The 24,929-nt window shown below is 41.8% G+C and overlaps 1 protein-coding gene across 10 annotated transcripts in view; it reads left to right on the top strand.

Moving 5' to 3' along the window:
* The window catches only part of TBX3 (T-box 3), a 302,848-nt gene that overhangs the window by 19,572 nt on the left and 258,347 nt on the right, over positions 1 to 24,929 (top strand). For 8 of the 10 annotated variants that reach the window (XM_046901073.1, XM_040647960.2, XM_046901069.1 and 5 more), the window contains exon 2: positions 24,294 to 24,501. The gene's annotated coding sequence lies outside the window, so the exon portion shown is untranslated. The remainder of the gene's footprint in view (positions 1 to 24,293; positions 24,502 to 24,929) is intronic. The other 2 variants (XM_046901070.1, XM_046901072.1) reach the window with 1 other exon arrangement.

A 24,929-nucleotide genomic window follows, 5' to 3' on the forward strand; every position in this document is an offset into this window, starting at 1 on the left:
CTTGCCTTTGATATTTGTTTCCTTGAAGTGAAACGGTCATATGAGGTCCCATTTGAAGTGGAGTGTTGGGGAACTGAGCACAGGTATCCCCACACAGGCACAGATGCTTTTGCTCCAACACAGAACCATCTAAAAACCTCCTCTTCATCAACTATAGGTGAATGAGAGATGATTGAACGGCTGTCTTGTCTCTAGTAGCGTAACCAAGCAGATCAAGAGTGCCTTGTACTCGGGTTTTCTAATCAGAGGACACCACAAAGTCTGTTACCTTACCTTATCCCTTAAACTTCTGCTGTCCAAATAGAATATACGTTATCTATGCAATGGCAAAGGTGAAGTCCTGCACTGCTGTTGTATGAAAAGGAGCTCAGGAGGATTCAGAAAAGAATGGTGTCACTGCTGCAGCCCTTCAAATCAATGTGCTGGAGCTCCCCATGTGCTGAGGTGGGGAGCTGGCTCCTCTCCATGGGCATCTCCATTGTGTGAGCCAGGGGCCGGGAGTGGGCAGCAGAGAACATCCCTTAGTGCATCATCAATAGTGTGTAAGCACATGACACGATAGAAGTCTTAAGTCACCTGAGACAGAGCACAGTGTCAGATCAGAAAGAAAGAAAGTCATTGATTTTGCTGAGGATGGACCTTGCCTTGTTTAAGCTTGCTGTCATGGGTAAAGTGCTGAGGTCTTTCTGCATGTTCTGACAGCTAACCTGCTTTTCATGAAACTGGATTGGGACAGGCCAGTTGTTTCTCTGTTGTTGTTGTTAATAAATGGAAAGAACAGATTTGTGTGTATGAGTGAAGAAGCACGAGCAAAGGTTTACTTAATTACGTTCCATTTGTACACATCACATTTCTGTGTCTCCCTTGTCTTTCTCCTTCAGTTCTACAGTGACTGAGTGATGTCTGTGTTGACTCCCATCAAACAAACACGTCTCCCCTCCGCCTCTGTCCAGAGATTCCTCTTTTTTTTTTTTAAACAAAGATAAACTGTGTGTGAAAATTGGGTGAGTGCTGCATGCTTTAAAAGCTAGGGGGGAACAAAAATAAGGCCCTAATTACCAGTTTTGTAGCTAGGTACTGAGAGAAGGGTAATTTGAGCAGTAGTAAGAGCAGTTTTTCAGTCTGTTACTTGGTGTATGTTTGAGCATGTAGTTGTACACTAAAATAATTCCAGCTGTCCTTCCTTCTTTTAATAATGGTCCATTGCTTTCCTGTTGTGGGGCCATATTTGGACAAACATTAACCAGATCAAAGCCTAATGGATAGTTATGATGGCTCCGATTCAGCAAAGCACTTTAGCACAGTGTTTCATTGTAACTTCGACGGGACATATTTCAGCTAGACATAAGCGTCACTTCTATCAGTAGTGGGAGAAGTGATTACAGGACTTGGAAGAGGGGGGATGTGTTAAAAATCAAAGATGAAGATAGTTCCCATTCTAAAGAATGATGATTGACTGTCCTTTCTGTAAGATTATTGCTGCTGGATTAAACATTATTTTGCCTTCCTTGGTCTCAGCCTTACCGGCATGCAGTGTTGTAGTAGCTGGAGTATGAGAGCAAGCTCCTCTTGTGGAGACTGCTGGATTCCAGTCAAGGGGAAGAAGGACATAGGAATAGCAGGAATGAAGAAAGAGAGTGTACCACTGAACCCAGGCACTGACAGTGAGAGGTACAGTGGAGATTTACCATTCCATGGGAGCTGTGTCTGGCAATGCCTTATAGCAGGCACTTGGGCAGTGTAAGATATAGAGGTGCTGAAGGGTCAGTGTCTGGGGGAATTGCTGAGCTGGCCCCTGCCTGTAAACCACAGCCCTTGTTTTGTACCAGGAACAAGGGGATGCCTTCAGACCGAGGATTGTGTCTTGATGCAGGAACCATGTCGCAGGCCAGACTTGAGGGAAAGAGTCTGAAACTTATTTTTGCTGAAATCCCCCTGTTGATGTCTTCTTCTTGATGGTGTAACACCTTAGCATGCAATTTTCATGTCTCTTCCAGGTCTTTAAAGTGAAGGTATTAAACTCAAGCTTTGAGATGCATCTTTCTGTTTTCAATTGCTGCACAACCTTGGAAACTCTTTGAATTTCACCTTTGTGATTATACATAGGTTATTGATAGCAAATCCTTATTCTGTTGGCAGAACCTCCATCGCAACTTGTGAATTGTGGTTGGTGGGTGTGTAGTTCCATGCAGGAGCTTTTCTTGCTGTGTTTGCCATTTCATGTTCCTGCGTTTCAAACCACTGTTGTGGGCAAACAGTGCTCAGTTTGTGGGCACTCCGCCACTGGTGTACCAGACAGTTTTCCTTTGCTTTAAATGCTCCCCTTGAGCTGCTGTCTGAACTGAACATCACTGTCCTCAGTGTAATTACACGTATTCTGCCTGTGGTGGGCGGATTCTGGCCACAGCAACAGGGGTGGGAACATGGAGAAAATGGAGACATCAGGGGAGGAGAGGGAAGGGAATTTAATTTCCTTTACCCTGACATTGATGTTGTTGTAAAGTCTCTAAAATGGCACCTTCTGGCTCAGAATTGAGCAGACACAGTGACATGTCTCGCTTTGTCCAGACTAGTTTTCTTGTCCACTTAAGCAGGAGAGTCTTACGCCTTTAAAGCTTCCTGGCTCCCAGGAGGAAAATGCCAAACCTGTCAGAGAAAACAAACAGTGGCTTTCCCAGCCTGTGTGTGTTCCGATTAACGAATCTATTAGGCTATAAAACCTGGGACCCCCTTTGCCGGAGAAAGAGCATACATTAGGAAGCTGTTGACAGTTCCTAGGTCTGACCCCTCGCGCCGCGCTGGAGACCTCTCAGCAGCTCAGAGTGGGGCAGCCGGGGCCGTTTGTTCCTGGAGGTCTCGGCCAAGTATCTGACGCTCGGCAAATGCCAGATGCGCTCTTGTTTTCATCTGTGATGTGGGAGGCCAAGGGGAGAAAAAAGGAGGAGCCGCAGCACAGCTGCGGGTTTTTGTTCTTTTGGGGTAGTCAAAATGTGTTTGGAGGTATATTACCTGGGGCTTGGATATGGCTGGCTCCTGCAAACAAAGCAGGGCATGCTTTGCTGGTAACTTTTTGGGTGTGTTTGCTATGAGAAGTGTTGCTACAGCAAGCAAGGAGAGTGCTGCCACTTGGTTCTCAGTTAAGAGAGGAGCAGTGGCCAGTGTTGGGTTTAGCCTGTGCTGCGCTGGTGTGAGCATTGACTTCCCAAGGAGATGCAAAACCTCAGTTCTAACATTAGAGGAAATATAGAACTCATTTTGCAAGAAAAGGAGGATTAAAACCTGTATCTTTAACATGTTCCAGTGAAAACAATAACATTTCTCTCTCTGTTGTAGAGTCACAAGGTTGGAAGGGGCCTACAAGATCATCTAGTCCAACTGTCCTCCTATCACCGTTACTACCCACTAAGTTACTTATGTCAGAGAATCACAAAATCATAGGGTTGGAAGGGACCTCTGGGGATCATCATGTCCAACTCTCCTGCTAAAGCAGGGTTTCCTCCTGTCCATGCACTTACACTGCTGCTTGTTGGGGATGCAGCATTTTTCTCTAGCGCTATGGCATTTGTCTGTCAAAAATGCAAACAATTCCTGCATTCCTTCACCCACTGTTCAGTGTTTCTTCAAACTCAATGTTATGAATATTTCAGTGAGTTTCAGCTCACTGTTCTGGGTTTGATACCTCACACTTTGTCTGTCATACAGCAGATGGAATGGACTGAAGTGAGGAGGTTTTGAGACATCAGGCTCTGTTGCCATTCCTTCACTGCCAGCTGTTTGTGCAGCTACCAGCAGCTCAGTAATGGAGCTGGCAGGGCTGGTAAAACCAGTGGTCTCTCTAACCCGTCTTGGGAATGGGTCATGCCACTTTTTGTAATTAGTAATTAAGATAACAAATATATGTCAGTGAATAATGCAGAATATATTGAAGAGTTACCGATACGTGATCCAACATGTTTCAGACAAATTGCTGCAGCAAAACAAACCTATTTCTTCCTTTGCCCAGCTGTGAATTAGCTGAGAATCAGTGTTTGGGGCTGCAGCTTGGTCCCAGCCATGCACTGCTTTGTCACACGTGGGCCGTGGTGGCTCAGGGATGGGTTTGGGAGCAGGTGGCTCTTGCCCTTGATACAGCCCACACCACTTAGGTCAGTCCCTGGGAGACCTCCGAGCAGAAAGACTGAAATTCACTGTAGCGCATTTTAATTCGCTGGATGAGATCTCTGTGTCTCCCAAACACAAGACTTGTTGTGAATCACAGCAGGATATTCTCTTAAAGAGCCCAGCAAAACGCTGCTGACAGTGCCACAGAGCAATGCTAATCCGACATCCCATTGGTCACGGCTGCTCAGGTTACCCACCGGCACTGTGCAAGAGGAGGCCTGTTACTGTGGGAATGAGGGACCTCGTGCTGTAGGGACACAGTCGGGGCATTAGGAGGAAGAAAATCTATCCTATTCCCATTACTTCCTGAAGGGTATGTGTCAGAATGACGCACATACTCTTGGCTTTATTTGATGAGGGGGCTGCAGCGAGGGGGAGAGAGAAATGAGATGGTCTCAAGGGACGCGCTGTTTGGCTTCTCAGGGTCACGATGCTCTGAATGTTCGTTTTGAATGGCTGAAACTGAAGGAGTGGGGAACAGCCCTCGCTGGTACACATTTGTCATCTTCGTGACTGAGGAGGGCTCTTGTGGATATTCAGATACACTGTGGATTATGATGGGCTTCTTGATAGCTTTTCTCAGCCTCGTAAATAGAGCTCAAGGATAAGAAAGGGGAATCCAAATGACGTTGGCATATGCTGCAACTGAGAACGTTCCCCAAGATGCTCCTGGTAGGACAAATTACAGCAGGAAAGACGCTGGGAGTAAAACCAGCCCTTAACCCACATTCAGGCATTAACCCACATTCAGCCTTAACTTTGTGGTTAAATTGCAAAGTATGTGTCGGTGTGCTTTCCAGGCTCATCTAACACCAACACAAGAAAGGGAGCTTTAATCTTTTGAGGAAATTCTCACGTCCTCTGTTTTTCTTTGTTACTAGGGACCAATACCTACAAGCACACTTGGGAAATGGGGGACCTAATGAGGACACAACTGGCAGCAGCCAGTGAAGTTTAGTGCCAGCAAGACTGCAGCCAGCGCATACCAACCCCACCGGGACAGTGCAACAGGCAAGATTAGCATGGTGCCATCAGCAGCCAGAAAAGCCTTTGGTTAAGGTGATGGAGAGGGATTCAATGAATACATGCTTAGTGCTCCAGGAAAACAAGGATCTTATGAATGTAACTGTGCTTTTCAGTACTGTAGTCAGTAGTGAGGAAGGCAAGTACAATATGCACCAACCAAAACTGTCAGCTGTTGGCCAAAACTGTCTTTTCTCTTTTCTTCTTTCTCTCTCTTTTCCTCTGATTTCTCCTTTCTATTTCCCACACCAGGAAGCGTAGAAATATCTCATGCAGAGATACTTCAGTTGAAGCATGAACTCTGTGCTATGCCGGCAAGTCTGAGAACAGTCAGAATGCTTTGAGCTGGACACTGGAGGAAAAAAACTGATATTTTTGTTTCAGGTGAGAAATTAGAAATTAACTTCAGTGTAATTTTATACTTTTTTTTTTCCTTCAGTCAAATATTTTGCTTGAGCCCAAGATGTCACTTGTTTCTGTTTTTCTGTTCACTGAAAAAAATCTGAAAGAAAAAAAGAAGTTTGGTTTGGGCTACTGCCCAACTGTTTTTTCTCCCTTCATTTTTCTATAATGAAACAAAACACAAAATCAGTTATTTATGCATCTCAGGTTTTAACTTCTGTCTTAACCACCCATCAGATTAACAGACACCACAAAATAGTATTATTTTTTTATTACTATTCAGAAGTGGTACTGTATTTCTGTTCTCTGGTGATTTGTGAATGAGAGTTGCACGAGGTAATGAAATCACTGAGATCTTGGGTTCAGTTTGCAGAGCTGATGGGTGATTCCTGGACTGAATGGAGAGCTTGGTCAAATGAGGGTGTTAACCGTGATCCCTCTGCCTTTTTTGAAGTCAGCCTGGCAACAAATATTTGCTTTAATTCTTGAACGATGGTTTAATTTGGGTGCTTGCTTGTCATAGTAAACCTCATCTGAGAGTAAACGGGAAGAGTCTGCTGGTTTCCAAAAGAGGATTTGCTGATAGTGTGGAGGGAAGAGTTGAACTGAAATTCAAGAGGATTACATCTGCCATCTCCTGCAACCTCCTCCAATGGGTTGACTTCTGATATTTCCTTTATTTTCCTTCATTTCTGTTACTGTCTTTGGAATTCTTTTTGTTTTCCCCATGGCTGGTGTGGGAATTGTGTGGTGTAGGTTTAACATCTGTGCAGGTGGCTCCTGCTGGAACTGAGGAGCGATGTACAGCAACTCTCATGCCTGATGGGCTTTGGCTTTCGTGGGTTGTTCAGGTTTGCCTGGATGCTCAAGTTGAGATTCTGGATGTTTTACCCACGTGTGATTGCAGGATTGCATTGAAGCCCAGGACTCAGACTCATAACAATTTCTTTCCTTTCCTGATTGTGTTCATGTGTTGTTGGTTGATCTTGGTAAATCATTTTATCTCTTGGTGCCTCTTTGCTTTTGGACTTTACTCTTTCTACTCTAAGGTGATTGGGAAGAACCTGTTTCTTCCTTACACACGTACAGTACCGAGCACAACAGGTCTGCAATTTCAGTCGGTGCCTCTAGGTGCTACCACAATACAAACAATAATCAATCACTGACCAACACCTTCTAGACTCTTAGTGAAACCAAACACAGTAAAAGAAATCTACCTAGGGACCAAATCTGCTAGGCTATGTAAAGGGCTTCCTAATGAAAGTGGTAGATACCCCATCCCCTGGGACATGTAAAACTACTCTTCAGAAAGCTCTAGCCACCAGTGTGTTGGGGAATAATCGTGGGTTGGCAAGAGGACCAAATACGTAGGACTTCATTATTCTGGACTGCCTGTCCCGCCTGTATTACTATGAATAAAAGGACAATGACTTAACAGAACTTCCACTTTTGACTGCTGCTGCCTTCCGTTGTAGGTTCTCACAACTGAAAAGCAAATTAAAGCAAGGCTCATCCAAAATGCAACTTTGATCTTAGCCATGCCAAAAAACCTTCTATCTTCTTCTGAACTGCTTTTAGGTATATATTTAGGCTGAATCCTGAACTCCTTATTTTGGTTTATTTTAGTCCAGCAAAACACTGGGGTGAAAAAGTTCGTTAGTAGTATTTCTCCAAACAGTAAGGTGACATTTGCATTAAATCAGAAGTGGATCAATGTAGGGAGAACTGCAGCTCATTGTAGAAAGAAATGGAGGTATGTATTGGTAGGAGAGGGTTCCACAGAACTTGCGTGTAAGCTGTCACTGATTTAGATCCCCATCCATGCTCCTTTGTCTTAGATTCTCCCATTCAATAGTAAAGAGATATCCCAGTAGGTGAGTGCAGGCAGGAATGGAGTGAAACATCCCAGTGGAATGAGACAGGCTCTTTCTATAGTCTTATGTTCTTGCTCACCAAGCTAATTAGTTGTTGCAAAGTTGCATCGTTCTGGATGAGAGCAGTGGCTCTTCATTTCTGAGACTGTTAATCCCTGTAAGAGGCATTTTTTTCAGGCTCGCCCTGCAGGTGGCACAGCGAGCCTTGTTTCCACACAGCACTAACAGTCGCTGTCTTCCTTTCCTATCATTTTGAAGTGCAAAACCAGCTGCAATAGGAAAGACTTTAAGTATATATAAAAAAAAAAAAGGCTAGTATGATATGCTGGCTATCAAAACATCATGCTTTTCTCAACTATTTCCAAAGCTCTTCTTCAGACGTATTCAGAGAAAACAGGTTCTTTTTCTGTCTACTGTACCGAAATAGTTAGTGCTCTCTTGCACCATTCCCAATATGAAGCTCAGAGAGAATGTGCAGTCAACCTCCTAAAAATCAAGGTAACTTTCTTAAGTCTTAGGCAAACTCCTTAAGTATTCTCTCTCAGGCAGTTCTTATTATCAGATCTCGTCAGAAGCCATTGGACTCGAGTGGAACTGATTTGGGAACTGTGAAAAAGGTACACTGAAAGGACCTTATAGCCTGCAGGGCAGCTGGGAATTCCTGCTTACAAGTCCTTGCGCTAACATTGCTTCTCTTCGTGGCCTTGGGCAAGTCACTTAAGTTCTTAATCTCTGGCTCAGTTTCCCTGCCTGTAAAATAAGATAGCTGTTACTATCGCATACCTGCCTGACAGGATTTTCTCCCCTAGAAATAATTAACATTTGTAAAATAGTCTCTGACTATGTTTATTTTTGTTATAATATTTCTAGATTATATTACAATAGGGATTCTATTTCTGTTGCAGATTTGAGCTTCTGTACAAATTTATAACTGGAAATTAAGTCATTTTTCTAGTGAGATATAAAACAGCTTGTGGTTGGTGTGGTTAAGCTGAGTTTAAAGCGGCTTTGCGGCATGACAAGTGTGAAGTAGCTGAAGCATTTCAGTGAATGTAGCCCCAGTATCTGTGACAAAATGAACTTCAATGCACAGATTATTCATGATCTGATCTTAACTCTGATTGAAAGGTTACTTATTTGAAGCATTTAATAGGTAGGACCAACGGTTTGAGGTTTCCTTTCCATTACAAGGATATGTAAAATGCACATCTTGAGTCTTGTCATGTCTTCATGTGCACTTATATCCAGTGTGCTCCTTGGTCCTACCGTACAAGTTAAGCTGTGAAAAACTGAATGGAGGATTTCTGTTTGTGGAAACATCCATGAGTCTAGTGAATCTTTCTCAGGTTTCTGCTGCAGTAGTTGGCTCAAGTGGGAGTTCCCTTGAAATAACATGTTCTCATCAGTCTGTGATGGCAAATAAGTAGGGCTGAGAGCTTGGCTAACCTACTGCTATTTCAACAACTGCTCAGCAAGAATGGTCTGTTTTTTTGTAGGAGGACACTGTGGTTCCACTACCGTTTCTGTCCATAGGAAACTTTTATTTCAAGACTGTATCTTGCCACTTTTCCCTCGTTCCTAATCTCCCTTTGAATTTTCTCTTTCCTTATTTTGCTCTTCAGTTGCCATCTTGTTTGAAATGGCAGTTGCTTTGGTGATTAAAGAGTGCACTGGCTCACATCATAAACCCATCTAGCCCCCTTGTCTGTCATGAAAAGCAGAAGCTTAAGCAGGGATGTAGCAATAATGGAATTATAAAGTGATACTTCTAAGAAGTACCCCTCCAGCTCCAGTGACCTGGACATTTCCTGAGACAAAGGGGAAATTTCTGTGTTTAATGACTCTCAGTGGATGTTTTTACCTTCTGGGACTTGATTTAATCATCAGACTCCTGGAATTTGTCACATCCTGTGGCAAGAGTTCCATCATTTAACAATGTTTTGTGTGAAGAAGTGCTGCCTTTGTTATTCTGAAGCTGACATCTGCTACCTTCATTTGATGTTCTGAAATTATTATGAAAAGGTATTACCAAAAAACAGTGGATGCTGGTTTTCTACCATGTCCAGTATTCCTAGGTGTGTCTTTTCTAGAGATGAGAAATGGTAGATATTAGATATGGGGAGGCAAGTAATCATGTAAGGAAGGCAAAGAAAGTGAGGATGAGTAAGAGGAGTAGGTTTGTTGTTTTGTTGGTTTTTTTTTTCCTTGAAGTGAGTGAATTCTAGATGTTAATAGAAGAGCAAATAATGTGTGTATTTTGCAATAGCTGAATTGGTTTTGATCATCTCAAGATGTTCAAGGAATGATCCCAGGTCAAGTAGCATGTATTCTTTTATTTTTTCCCCAAGTAATTCGTATCTATATGTGTTAATTGCCCGTAGTTAATCTGGGAGAGAAAGGTAGTCATTAAAACTTTGATGAAACAGATTGTTAGCAAAATTTCTTTTCTGTTGAGCATCTGCTACCAGTGTTGGAAGGAAAGTCAAGTGGGGAGGGGACTTCTGGTTTGACTGAGTGTGGCTGTTACAGGGAATAATCATGCTGCTATTTGGGCCTTTTCTCAGCTAGCTGAGGCTTTTCCTCATGGCATCCAGAGGTGAGTTCTTGAAGACTGCCCAGGAAGGATATAAGGCTGTTCAGTCCCAAGGACGATGCATCTGTCTGTGTCTGTGGTGGGAAGAAGTGGGGCAGAAGGACAGTGACTCCTTAAATAGCTGCTTCTCTATTTGCTCTGCTCTTCAGCAGTACACATATTAAGTAATTTGTTGAATAACTGTGAGTAAGGAAAGTGTAAACTAAGCAGGAATCAAATGCAAAGAGACAAAAAAATCAAAAGGGACTCCCTTGAACCTGACAAAGAGAAATTGTTGACAAAGTTCTAGCCTTGATTGAGCGAAAGAGAATAAATCCTTTTTTTTTTTTTTTTTTAATCTCATCTTCTCCCCCCGTTCCCGCCCTCCGCTCCCCTGGAGAGAAGTCTGGATGTAACACTATTGCTAAGACTAGGCCTATGATTAAGTTCTGTTTTTCAAAGGTGATCCCAGCATGATTAAAAACAGGTGGCCCCCATGGCGTGCAGCAAGGGAGCCAGATGTGCTCTGCAACTGGATTGCCATTTCCTAGCCCAGCTGCAAACATTTGATTGTCCACTCGCTCTGGGTATTACAGCCATGACCTTCTCTCTTCCTTACCTCCCCCGTCTCCTGTCTGCTTCCCCCAGTGACATTTGAGAGAAGTCCCTTTAGACTTGTTTGTCACTGTTACAACCATCCCTTTCTCCCTTCACCTCCCCACTCCCAGCCTTGGTTCCGCACTTCCAGATGTTAGAGGGTAGGAGCTGACAGCATTGGCTTTTACCTCTCTCCTTCCTTTATTTGGATTTTTTTTCTCTTTCCATGTTCCGGCGTGTGTGCACTGACCCCAAAGCACTCCCAAGTCAACTGGCAGTGTCTGAATCCACTTAAAGGTGAAGGAATAAAGCAATTTTCTTTAAGATGTGGCATAAACTGTTTAGTTTCTGCTGTCTCCAAAGGCCTGTAATGAGAGGGTGGCCCTGTCCCAGAACAAGCCCTGTCTCACCCTGATCTATAAAATTTAGAATAGGTTAATCTTTTCCCAGAGCACTGGTCTGTCAGCCCTTTTTTGCTGAATTAGGGCTCTAATGCATGGATGGTGTCAATAATTGCCTAGTAAGCCATACTTAAAAAAAGAGTCACAATCAATCGTCCCAACATTAGGATGTCATAATGCATCAATCCTGCATTAGGAAGTTGTAATCCATCAACTTGACATCAGAAGGGACACTGGGATGGTGAGAGCTCAGTTCAGGCCTAGGGGAAGCTGGAAGTTCTCCATAGGCTTTGCTTCAGCTGTGGATTTGGTTTTAAAGGGTCATTTTGTTTTGTTTTCCCACCTACATTTTATGAGTTGATATTGAATTCAGTGAATATTGAACCCTCTGGAAAGAGGTGCTGGTGATGCTGATTAGAAGAAGTCTGGGATAATACAGGGTTGCTGAATTTCTCATCTCCTATTATCTAGCAGAATCTTCTTGACAATACCTTCTCCCTCTCCTGTGTTTGATGAGTGAATAGAGGCATCTGTGGTTACTCAAGACCTGTCAGGTCTCTACTTTCCCTAAAAGTGTCTGTTCATGCCAGTTTGTAGATGTATATTGCTGCATTCCATTTTAAGATTCAGCCTCCCCAAATCAAGCCACAGTCTGATCTACAACTCCTTTAGATAACTTTCTCTGCCTGCTTTAAATCTACAGAGCCCTACTTTTTTCTGCTACTAAGAAGTAGGCATCTGAGTATACAAAGCTGATACGTGGCATTTTGGGGCTCTAGGGACATGTCAACATGGCCAACAGGGTCTCTAGACATTGTTGAAGATGTTCCCAGATGCTCCGATGCAGTGTTTTCGGAAAATGTGCTCTGCTATGGAGCCTGATGAGGCATGTGTGCTGTGACAGTAGCTGCAGCCATATGTTCTGCTGTTTGGTACTGGCCTGGCTGTTTTGCTGGGAAATGTTTAAAATACAGAAGAAAGGCATAACTTATTTTCCAGAGCATAAAAAATGGAAGGAGTTCACAGAAGATTCTAGGGTAATAATTCAATTAAAAATGTGATGTCGTTTCTTTTTGGCACTGAGGAGGGAGAAACAATTATGATGGAAACACGAGTCCAGTAAATGGCAATATTTTGGTCAGTGGCAGCGGGCCAGATGGAAAAGTCACAAACAGTGACTGCTAGGGTAAACACAGACCACGATGTATCTCCAGAAGTTCTTATGATTTGATGGCAGTACTGGAGTTGGTTACTTTTGTGAAGAAAATGAATGATCAAAATAATTGGTTTTTTTCTGTTCGGATGTTTCTTAGTGTTTAGTTTCTGGAGTTACGTGTGTGACCACTGAAGTTAGTTATATGAATCTCTTTTATTTTTTTCCTTGAATTGAATTTAATAATGACTGTCTTTGTGTAGAGCAGTTGATGTGCATAAATGATAAACTGAATAAATACCGATGGTAACTTTTTTTTAGAAGGAAATATTAGCTCTTGGCTGAGATTTTCCAAACTGCCTTAAGCCATTTGGAATGGGTGTCCAAATTCCCTTGAAAGAATGAAAATCCTTTCCCGTGAGTGCCTTGAAATATCGCTGAGGTTAGCAGAATGACCATGAATAATCTATTCCGAGTACTTCACATACAGTTACCTTGCTTTCAGCCATACACTGATGAAGAAATCTCTGTCACCATGACTGGAAACTACTCTTATTTAGAAAAGTTGACAGATTCTGGTATTTCTTACTGTTCTCATGCCATGATGTTTCTTCTGCCCTTTCTGGGTAAAACATTGAAGATGCTATCAAGAGAGAAAGGCAGCAACTTCTGCTTCTGAAAGGACCAAACTGATACAGCTGCAGCTTTAAGGTCATTCTTAAGGTTAGCCTTTGGCTTTTGGTGGGCTCAGCTAATCCTGTGAGCAGGTTTCAGCCACGCATGATCCCACGCCAGCAGTGACCACTGAAATCTCACTGTTCAACTTTATTGGCTGAATTATCTCTAATGCCACAAGAACACCACTCCAGAGTGACCTTCGTAGTTGATCTGGTTCTAATTATAATCCAAGTAGTTTTAAACATTCATTTAAATGTCTTCTTAATTGCAACCTAATTTCTTGAATTGTAGCCCATTCATCAGCTTTTAATCATTTTTTAATTGTGTGGAAAGTTTGAAGGGTTAGTAACAAGTCATTTGTTAGGTAGAGGTCATGAAAAGGGTTATAAAAATTGCTTGACTGATTTTAAATAATAAATAAACAAATGGATGTACTCCCAAATTTTAAGTTATTTCAGTATTTACACTTACAAAATAAGTTTTAAAAGTCAGGAAGGATGAGTTTTATTTCTCGTGCAAACAGGGATGTTGGCTGTCTGCTGTGACAGAAACACTGTTGTCCTCGCTTCCTGGGAAAGCAATGAATGAAAAAAATTAAGGTTTTTTTAATGACCTTTTAATTTAAACTGGATGGAAATTGCTAATGAGGTTCTGACTAAAGTCTTTGAAAGGCAGACGTGTTACGAGAAAGAAACAAAGTAGAAACCACTGTCTTTTTCCAGTTGTTTTTTTTTTTTTTAAATAAAATCTTCTGACTGTTTCTAATAAGACCAGCTGTGAGCAGGAGTCACTGGAAGAAGAAAGGATGTGAAACTGAAATGAAACAGTGTTTAGAATGACATTCGTCACTTCCTCAGGTTCTGATCTTGTGTTTCAATTTGTTGCTTGGCTTTGTCTCAGTTTGTAGGGATAACCTTGTTCTGCACTTCAGGCTCATTACAGCATGAATCTGGTTGCACTGAGCTGGTTGGTTTTCTTTTGTAGAAAATCAGGGATTCTGTGTCAGGATGAGGTTTAAGGCAATATGGAACCCAGTCAGGAATAAATGTCTCAATATCAATTCTTTCTCTTTGAATATAGGGTCATGGTGTCAGCACTGGGAGTTTTCGAAGATCCCTGCCACATTGTAAGAAATTTTACAAGAGCAACAAAAATCCCTTGACTAAACTGTGCTGAAATAACCCCAAGAGCATCAAACTCCTCACACTGGAGAATAAAATGCCTTTGCACATTCTTTGCTTTGAAATGTGAAGAACTGTCTGTAGATCTGGTGTGTTTTTCTTACAAGAGGCAGCGCAGCAGGGAAAGACAGACTACTGTATGATGGAAAAGCTTTGCCAAAAATGTCTTGTTAAAAATACAGAGATTTGACACTCTTCCTTCTTTCTTAAACCTTTATATTCCCCTGCTCGTGACACTTTAACAAAGTGACTGTTCTGTACAGATTGACGTTTCCATTTATTTCCTCAATCATCTTTCTCTGATTTATTTCCCAATGTAACGTTTGTAACTTCTATTTCTGATAAGAAAGACCATCCTTTCCTCTTGCTTACTCGCTTGTATTACAGCTGCATGAAAGATGTCTACCAGGTGATTTACTGCCAAGTTTGGGGAAAGATTTGTATCGGAAGGTCCCTCCATTCAGCTGTAATTTAGAGCCATTTCTTCAATTCCCTAGAAAGTTAACTTCTGTGAGCTTCCCCCCTTTGTACCCAGCCCAGAAAATAAATACGCATAATCTTCAGAGTAGATTCCAATCAACATATGGGCAAACATGAAGAGAGTGATTGGAAATTGAAAGCGGCCATTTGCCATATATCAAGAAGGTATTTAGGATATATTGTCTTTCCTTATGGGATGTGAAGGGAGCTGTAGGCAAAACTCACGTATGGAGCGCTCTCACCGGAAGGAACAGATTATCAGAGGAAGAAATCCTTTAGACAATGCCTAAGATGGAGCAGCACAGAGTTTTTTCTGCAGAGACTTCATAACCCAGGTGAACTATAATCTTACCCTTTTTTCCTGTTTTTCCCTCTCCCCACATTCTCCATTGAGACTGACAACACTGAGGAATTTTTCTGCTTTGAAAAGAGGAGAGGAAAAGGAGGGGAAGATAAACACCCTAAGGCCTAATTTTCATTACCCTGATAGCACACACCAACATCAGTGGGACTAACTGGTGTTAGCTCCTGCTCAAAGGCGTCTGTACACTCCTTCATAGCCAAAAGCAGAAATCTAATGGCAACTGGATTCAGCCCCTCCCTCCCCTCCTCCCCCCCAAAAAATAAGTTTCATAGTTAAAGATCAATCTGATTTGTCTGTTCTGAGGAAATTTATATTTTATATAAATTGGTATTTCCCAGATTTAATACTTCATTTTCCCCCTTCCTTTTCATTTCCTTTAAGTTGCAGAAAAATGGGGACTTCCAAATGAAGAGAGAACAACCCTCACATCTCTGCAGGGCTGCCTTCATTCTCTGTAGAGAGAGAGAGGTGTTGTAGCTATAATCCAGGACAGTTTGATTGACCAAGTTTCTAAACAAATGGTGCTGGTTACGTGAAAACAGGGTTTTTATTATGGTGGCTTTCTGAAGGCACAAAGCAGATGTGTGGTTGAAGATGACCTGCAAGACTTCTTTTTTTTTTTAATTGAGGTTGGCCTTAGTATTCTTCTTTATAATGAAAACCTGAAGTGTTTTCTTTTTGTGTATTTGTTTTATATTAAAAAAAAAGTATATGTCTTTTATCTTGAAAATATCAGAAATATGAAATTAACTTCCTTGGGTTTTACTGGAAGACTGCTGGCATTTGCCAGAGACGCTGTGCTCTAGAACCCTAACTGAAGAAAGATTTTTAAGAAAAGGTTACTTAAGTCTGATGTGTTAATAGTGCTAAGTATTGACAAAAAAAAAAACCCCACCAAACAACAACAACAACAAAAACCCCAAACAACAGAAACCAGAGAATACTAAATGGTTTCTAACAAAATTCCTTTTGCTCTCGAGTGCTTCCAGCATTTTGTGTCACTTGATGTCACCATTTCAGTGACAGTCATTTATTTGTAAAGCTGAAGATTTCTAATGAAACCTGCATATGGCAGGAGAAAACATCCCATGGTAGTGGTCAGCTCTCTGACGGTACCTGATGGTGAGCAAAGAAAACTTACTGGTACTTTATGCTTCATTTGCACTTCAGTCAAATATCATTTGCACCATTTGTGCTTCAAATGGTGTTGAGCTTTGAACTTTCCACAGGAAAAGTGGTGTTGTAAAATGTCACAATGAAGAAAGTATGAAATATACCTGGTATGAGTACTCATCCCAGCTGAGAGTGCCTGATGCTGATATCAATCTGTAAGGCTGTAGCTCATAAATCTAGTACTGATTATATATGTATATGTATGTAAAATAACAATTAGTTGCACCACTGTAATATTTTTCTTTGTAGCAATTGCTTTCATAGAATCATAGAAGCAGCAAGGTTGGAAGAGATCGCTGGGATCATCCCATCCAACCATCTGCCTATCTCCAACATTTCCCACTAAACCAGTCTATCTAAACGTTTCCTTCAGTGGGAGACTGAAGTCTCTGGCAAATGCAGGCAGTCTTCCAGTAGACCCAAGGAAGTTAACTTGCTATTTCTGATATTTTCAAGACACAAGTAATATATCTTCATCTGTGAGAATATAAACCTAGATAAAATTATTGAGAATTCTCTACTGTATTCTCATTAAAATACCAGAGCTGCTGACAACAAGCCCAGTGTTTTGGAAAAGCAGAGAATTCAGGATTAGTGATGCTGTTGAGTAATCCTCCCAGTTTGGTTTCATTTGGCTTTGCCTTATTCCCTCCATGTCATTTGCTGACATCCCGGCACTGGACAAAGAAACTCTCCTCATTGGACTGTGTTGTTACTCCTGTTCTATACCTGTGAAACAGAAAAAATTCCTGTTTCCTCACTGCACTCCATTTAAATCTCACCCAGACCATGCAGTGATGCTCAGAAGGCCATGATTTGGTACTCTTTCCTGTAGCCCGGATATTTCAGGGAGAAAGTCCAGTTTCTGCCTCTTGTTAGGGATCTGGCACTAACATCACTGCAAGAATACAAATATCTGCTAACAACAAATTAGCAGATTTTCCTCTCTTTGTTTTTTTCACCCTGATATGCCTGTCTTGTCCCTGAAGCTTGTCCTTGGCATCTTGATTAAATATGGAAACTCCAACCCACCAAGCTGTCCTTCATTGCCTGCATGCAGCTCTCTGGAGGGACTGGGTATGTAGATTCTACAGCAAGCCTATGAAGCAGTGTTGGGATAGGCTCTGGTGAGGCTGTCGTTGCGTCTTCCCCCCACTGTTTCCAGCTGCACCATTGTGAATGCCACCAACTTGAGTTTGACTGTGCAAGCAGTAAGGATAGTTCTAAAATTCTAACCATTATCCTGATGGTTATGCTTTAAAAAGTGAGAAAATGTAGCAAGAGTGAGAAAGGATGAGTGTTTCCAGATCACATCTTGGTAAAAATTAATTTCCTACAATTGCTGAATTAATGTAATCAGTAATTAGGATCTGTAATACGGGAAGCATCCCAAGGGCTTACATCAGTGGTGAAGAGGGTTTTTATCCAGGGAGCCCTTTTGTGAAGAACTTCATTAAAACCTCCACATTAATGGTCAGGGAACGCACTGGTTTGGGATTCCTCCATGAAGACAAATGTCGGTAACGTCCTGGAGATAGCTCTTCGCCCTCTGCTTGGGGCTGTTGGTCAGCAGGATTTCAGACACTTAGTAGGGGATGTCCTTGTCAGACCACACTATGACTTCTGGCTAGCTGTGTACACCAAAGGTAACTTTTTATTAGTGGGAACAATGTCAGTAGTATATTTCTAATATGTGAAGGTGTACTGTGACCTGAGGGCTTCCTATAAAAGGAGAATGTTGTGAAATATTGCATCCTGGCTACATTTTCTTTTTCCTCCAGGAATCTCCATGCATCGTTTGACAGTGGTGCTGCTTGTAGAAAAACTCTTGCTTTCAGAGGCAGTAAATGCTAAACAGACCAACTGGTGATCCAACCCCTTTCTCCCCTGGGCCTTTCCAGGGGAAATTTTCTGTGAATGACTTTAGCAGAACCTCTTGAAGAGCAATGAAATATGCAGCGATGAGATCACAAGGACTCTATTTAATAGGATTTCTTTTTTGGGGTCCCAAGAGTAATGTCATGCCAATAATTCACCACTGCAGCTCCCTTTCTGTTTCTTAACAGCACTAAAGAGCCCTAAACAGCTTCCTTCTGAAGAAAAAAAAAAAACAACCAACAACCCACACAGCTATTCTTGCAGTTCAGGTCCTGATCCAAAAATGCACAGAAGTCAGTAAACACAGAAGTCAGCCATTATACGGCTCTGATACCAAACCTGTTTGGCACCAGTAGATCTCAGATTTGCCTGGTTCAGATTTCATGTGTTTGAGCCTTGTCAATTAGAAAACAGAAGCAAAACAAAACATAAAACCCATTCCAGAGAGCAGCAAGGAAAATGATATTTTGAAGGATGGACTGGGGCCAGATCAGGAAATGTTAAGTTATCCCATCAAATTCATTGAAGTAAACATATTTATAAATACAGTCATACTCAGCTCTGGCTTTGCACAGATAATGCACATTGTGAATGGGGAAAACAGTGCCATTGTCCAAAATAGAAAACATTTCCTGAACTCTTAGCATTTCTTTCCGAGGGAAAAATAAAATGCAAGGGAGAGTAAGTTTTGTAGCCAGATCTTGCAGAACATTTGAAGAGGATTTAAAACAGAAGTGCTTTCCAGAGTCCAGACCTGAGAAGGACCTGTTCTGAGGGGTTGATGGTTGGAGCACATCAGCTGGACTCTGCAACAGTTGCTCCCATGTCCTCAATATAAATGAGATTACTTTCTAAAGCTGTCAGGTCTTTGAATCACACCCAAATGAGAATATGATCTTTCTCAGGGAATCTTGCTACGTGTTTGTGTTGCAATTGGATTTTGTAGGTAAAGTAAGTCCTTTAGACCCAAGTTTTTATTGCAAATTTGAGGGAAGCTGGTAAGAGAAGCAAGGTAAATTACTTTCCTTTTTCTTTGAAGTAGTTTTGCCTTTTCTCCTTCTGAGTATGAATCAGAAAGTGGAAAACTGGGAGAGTGGTTCTTCTAGCATTTAAGTAGCACAGCATGATCTCATTTGAAAATACTTGTTCTCATAATGCTTGCGTTTGTGATGGCGGGCCTAAGCAGTGAGGTTTAAATCTGTATTGTGATTTTTGGATGCTTGAGTCACACAACTGGTATGCTAAGTTTAACTGGTGGATGGGTTGGCACTTAATGTTTCGTTGCCCACAGCTATTGTCCTTTAGCGGTCCCCAGAAGACTCAATCCTCTCATCTCTTAAGGCGGATCACGGACATCTCCCCCAGTCCATTCTTCTCTTGAAGGGGATGTTAAACAGAAATATAGCATTAAAAAAAGTGAAGTTTGCTTGCAGCTGCTGTATCCTGTCTATTCCACTTAGCATCCATGGTATTAAATGCCTTCTTCTGGGTGTCAGGCTCTGTCTGCTTAGCACTGAATTGCTAGCACAGTTTGTGCTGATCATCTCCCTTCACTGATCGGTTCCACCTTTATACCTTTCTTCTATGCCACTGGTGGTGTCAGCAGCCTATTTGATGTCAAATGAATGTGCACCAAAGAAATAACTACACAAAAAATACACGTTTCTGCCAAGCAAAGTACAAAGAAAGAGCTGCCTTCCTGAAGTTACCATTCAGTAAACATCTGGGAACTCGCAGTATCTAGGAACACGCAACATGTAGCCATAAATGTTTTAGTTTGATCTCCCCCCCCCCCCTTCCCCAAGGGCAAGAACCAATTCCATCAAGAAAATGCTACTTTGCGCTGAGACACTTGAAATAAGAGTTCTCAAATCATGTAATTGTGGAGTTTGACACTATACGGGAAAACTGTCTTCCATTTGGAATTGGCATTGCATACTTGATGCACACAGTTCTTATACAAGTGAGTATGAAATTTTCTCCAAGTTCATGAATGTTGACAGGACAGAGAATATATATGGCTTAAGCTAGTGTTTGGAGAGAAAACTGCCTATAAAAGCAAGAACAGTGATAGTAATGAGAATGGGCAGCTCATGTCCATGAGCTTTTTGGGAACCAACATAATCCTGGCTGCTGTGATGGACTAAAGCCAGAGAAATCCCGCTTGTTTTTGTTGTTGGTTTTTTTTGTTTGTTTGTTTGTTTTTTGGTCATTTGTGAAACAAACATTCTGAATATTCTTTTCAAAGCAAGGAACTTTCTGGGAAATCTTTCATAAGCATTTTCATCTGTAATTTGATGTTAGGCTGTTCCAGTGACTAGCTTTGGCATTTAGTGCTGGTTCTGTATACATTTCATTGTATTATAGCCTTTTGTTCATTTCTCCTTCTCATTAGGGATATTAGTCTGTTCCTGTGTCTGAGACAGAGCTCAAGAGGATCTTACAAACAGATTCTAGGAGAGTTCCTTTACTTCTCGCGGCAAACATACAATTGACAATCCTGATGGCAATTTGCTTAGCTTCAGATGTGCAATTCTGTTTTAGGAATCTCCAGGAACGTTTCTTCCTGCCGTACCACCAAGCAGTGCTGTGAGCTCTGGATATTTGGGATCTATGGAAGAGTCCAAAGTGAACGTTTTTCCGTGATATATCTCTAAAATCAAGCAATCCCTCTTCCCAACATGTGAGCTCTGGGTTAAAGGGTCTTGTAACATGGATTCTCCCATGAACAGAGCACCACATTTTTGCTACTGCTGTTAAAAACCCTCAGCCTTGTCCTTCTTACCGATATCTTTATCAAATTCTTGTTGAAACATGTTTTATTTAAAAAAAAACACACACACGCACAGAACCCAGCAGTGAAAGCTCTAACTTAACGCCTCATGTTCTTCTCAGATTTCCAAAGCGCTGAGGCCTTGCAAATATGTTTCCAATATCCTCTCATCTCTCTCTGTTAGTGTTTTACTCAGCTCCATGCTGTGCGGGTCCTGACCCCTGCAATCTCCAGGGGACGGGGGTGGGAAGGGGGGTCAGGCCTGCTGGAGAGCTGCAGGCCACAGCCGGCGAAACAAGCCCGCTTCCCTCGGCTCCTTTAATACATTTAACCTGGAAGAGGCCGTTGCCGGCCATAGATTAGATTACCAATGTTGGCATGTTTGGCCTAACAAATGGCAAATGGATGACGTGCCGGGCAGCAGCTAATCACTGTTGACACAGATCTATTGCGAGGCCTTTCCGAGGAGGGGATAGTTCACCTCTGCATTGGGGTTTTGTCTTGACGACTGAAAAGAGAGTTGAGAAGTTGAGAAGGCCACCAGGATACCTGTCCATTTGAATCTGAGGGCTCCTAAATGGTGTGTCATTTGTAAAGGTCTCCCCAGCCCTCTCAGCGGACAGTCTAAATGTCCTGGCCTCCTCCAGGCGATAGGACACAAGAGCTCTCATTGCAGACCTGCTTTGTGGGTACGTTGGTGTGCAGCTCTGTGTACTGTATCCTGGCTGTCACCAACACTGGGACAAAAAGAAAAGGAATAGTTTCTGCCACGTGGGTTTGAAGAGATAACGGGGTCAACCCGCCTCACTTAGGAAAGCACATTTCTAAATGCCTTGCTGTGGTCACGGCTTTAGAACTGTTTTCTGGCTCCCTTTCTGTAGCGTGCCTCTCACAAATGGCTAGAAGTAGGAGATAATATGCTTATTATGTGCCTGCAGCACATCTCTGGCTGGGCATGGCTTCATGGCAGCTCTTGAGCTTCATTTCTAGTGGTGTATTGATTGGTTCCTCTAGTGTCGGGAAGTTCGTGCTACATCATTTGTGTGTTGCTGAATGCTTTCACCTCTGCTCTTGAGTGACTGAAAAAGGAAGGTTCTAATTCTTATTCCGGGCACGCTTTGTTTTTGAGATTCTAGCTCCAGTTTAATGCTATTTTTATTTTTTGGGTGAATGGAACTGACAAGGTCTTGGAAAGACTGTGGTGGCTGAAAAAGATATTCCTAGGTGATAGAATGTCATTACTACTAGTAACTGGCATCTAGAATATTCTTTGCGTTATTTTGCTAAATCGCGAGTTTTTTCAGACACTGCGGTGATGCTGAGAGCTGCATGGAATTTCAAGTTGAATATTAGGAAAAATTTCTTCTCAGAAAAGTGGTAATGTGTTGGCACAGACTGCCCATAGAGGAGTGGAGTGACAGTGGAGTCACTGTCCCTGGAGGTGTTCAAGAAAAGGGTAAATGTGGCACTGAGTGATACGATTCCTTGGTATGGCGAAGATAGGTTGATGGTTGGACTAAATGATCTTAGTGGTCTTTTCCAACCTAACTGATTCTATGATTCTGTGTGTTGCACACGTTTTGTCTCTGATTCAGCCTAATTAACGCTTACTTGGTTCTGCTGTCCAGAAGTGCATTTTTCCCACTTGTGAGTGTTGTAATGAAACTCATCAAAGCAAGCAGCAAAGCCTGTTTCCACATCCCATTCTGTGAACTTCCTGCTCATATTCTCTCTACCTATTTTCTCAAAATTCGGAGATGTTTTGCACTAATCATTCTCTACATTTGCTTTTGACTTTGCTTGTCTTTCTGTAGTTTCTCCTTTGGGGAGTCAATACTGTTGTGGTTTCCACTCTTAGATGTGTGGTTCATTTTGCTTTGTTTCTCATAATGACTGTGTGTTCTTTCTAATGCAGACTGGACATGGGCACCAGTCTGTGCTGTCACCTTGGCATTTTTTTTACATGGGTCAGTGAGAGAGATGCTTCTCTGAGTGTAATCAACATGAATCTTGAAAGAAAAAGTTGGCTAACAGCTAAAATGACCAGTCACAAGGTCTCGGTTCCTTTCCTATCTCTACCTCATACAACCTTAGACTAATTGTCTCTTAGCTTTTCAGTTCTTCCAATCTAAAATTAGATCAAAATGTCTTACTGAATAAGTGAACTCAGAAAGCTTAACAGGGCAGCAGGAAGGAGGAGCTGAACTGCTCTGAACCACTTTATTGTCTTAGTGAGCTCGATGGAGGGAGATTGAAGGGAGGTCCTGTTGGAGAACTTTGGTTGCTTGTCTGCACTAGTAAGACCATTCTGTTTGGAACCCACTGTGCAAAACCAGAGAGCATTTAGATGAGTTGCCTGTTTGTTAGGAGGTCCGCAGACTGGGTTTTGCAAAAGTAACGATGTCTAGATAAGATGTGGAAGGTGAAAAAAAGTCTACTTTAGCAAAAAGGAAAACATAAGATGCTGAATCTTGGTGTCTAGTAAGCAGTAAGCAGGCTGAGATTCAACTAGCAGGGCATGCATTTTGTTTGCCTCATTGAGCTGATGGCATTAGATTCATAGCCTTTCTTTCTCCTTTCATGTTAGTGTTTAGAGCTCATATGTTTGATGGCAGAACATCATTCTGGTACCTTTAGTAGGAAAGCATCTGTACAATTGTGCTTGATGCTGTTGACAGCCTGGTCGGCTGCCAGTCAATTTTATCTTCAATGTCTGATTTCAGTTATAAGAATTTCTGTTGCAGGTCAATCTTGTGCACCTAGATGTTCCAGATCTTCACTAGGCCTTGTCAGGCCAAGATTCATCACACAGAAGTTTTCCTTGGTCCAGAAGTCAATTTACCTAATTATAGATGTGTGACAGCTATAAAGTCAAAGTGAACCATCTATATTTCAGGTGTAATCAGTGAATAAAAATAGGCAATAATATAGGAAGCATTCATCACATCTTAAATTGTAAGATGTAGGATTGAAATCATGGAGTAGCCTTTTGGAAGCACCAGTTCTGTGCAGGTGGCTAAATTAGACCTGGAAAGTCATGATACATGAAATGTAACAAATGACTGTTAGTTTTTAAGAGTAAATGTCCAATAGAATTTGGAAACCTCAGGAAACTGTGCAAGATCTTCAGGTGCCTTCAATACCACTGTCAACAAAGGGCTGCTAAATCTCCGTGCTGTAGCAGGAATGGCTAGTGCTGTTTCAAATGACTGTTCTTCCTTCACACGTCTTCTTGGATTTTGAACAATTGCTCATTACTGGAGAAGGCAGTGCTTTGCTTTGACTCCTTTCCTCCTCCTGGCTATTGTGGTGCTTTACTACTTTCAAGATGTATTTCTTTATTTAACTTCCAGTTGGGCTATCCAGTACTGAAAGGAGTGTGAGGTTTATCTTTCTGAACACAGTTACTGAGATAAGAGCATGGAGCATGCTGCACATTAATGAGACCTGATATTTTTTCATATTTTATTTACCTTCTGACTCTAGAGTATTGTTTTTATACCTACAGCTAGTTTGGGGAATATCATAATGTTTTATTTCTCTTCAGTAACTGGAAGAATTAACGATTCTCTTTCCCTTATAGGCACATGTGAGTGAACTAGATGTATGCAAAAGGTGAGTCTTGCTTGCCTTCACTCTTGGAGCAGCATTACTCCTAAAGGAGGAAGAAGACTACCTTGAAAAAGTGTTCTTGGATACGGGGTGAAGTTGCAGCACTGCCCTTGAAGCCAAGAAATTTACTTCTAATTTATACACAGGTGTGAAAATACTACAAAATGCAACCACAAAAGGTAATTCTGAGTCTGCATTTAACTAAGTGCTTATGCATTTGGTTACGTGTCCTGGGATTGTGTCCTTAGTTTTCTCTATGCTCCTGTACATAGAAGTGTATGTAGTGCATAGGCTCTATGTTACCTGTCATACTGAAAATACTAACAATCCAAGCAAAAGAGGGAAACAAAAAATGCTTTTCTTTCTTTGCCAGGGGACATTTTTGTTTCTTTTGTTGTTGTTTTTTGTTTGCTTGTTTTTATTGTCGGTTTGTTTTTTTTTTTTTTTCAGAAATTAAAGGAAAAATAAGGGTGAGAGGGCAAAGGGAGGGGGGCAAATTTGTGTGCCGGGAGACTGGGGTTGGGAAAGAGGCTGTATTGCTATATAACCTCTGTCATGGATGCTGAAAGCTCTGTTCCTTGGTCATGCGTGCAAAGGCTAGGAGATG

The sequence above is a fragment of the Gallus gallus genome, chromosome 15 (genome assembly GCF_016699485.2).
Source record: "Gallus gallus isolate bGalGal1 chromosome 15, bGalGal1.mat.broiler.GRCg7b, whole genome shotgun sequence".
NCBI lineage: Eukaryota > Metazoa > Chordata > Aves > Galliformes > Phasianidae > Gallus > Gallus gallus.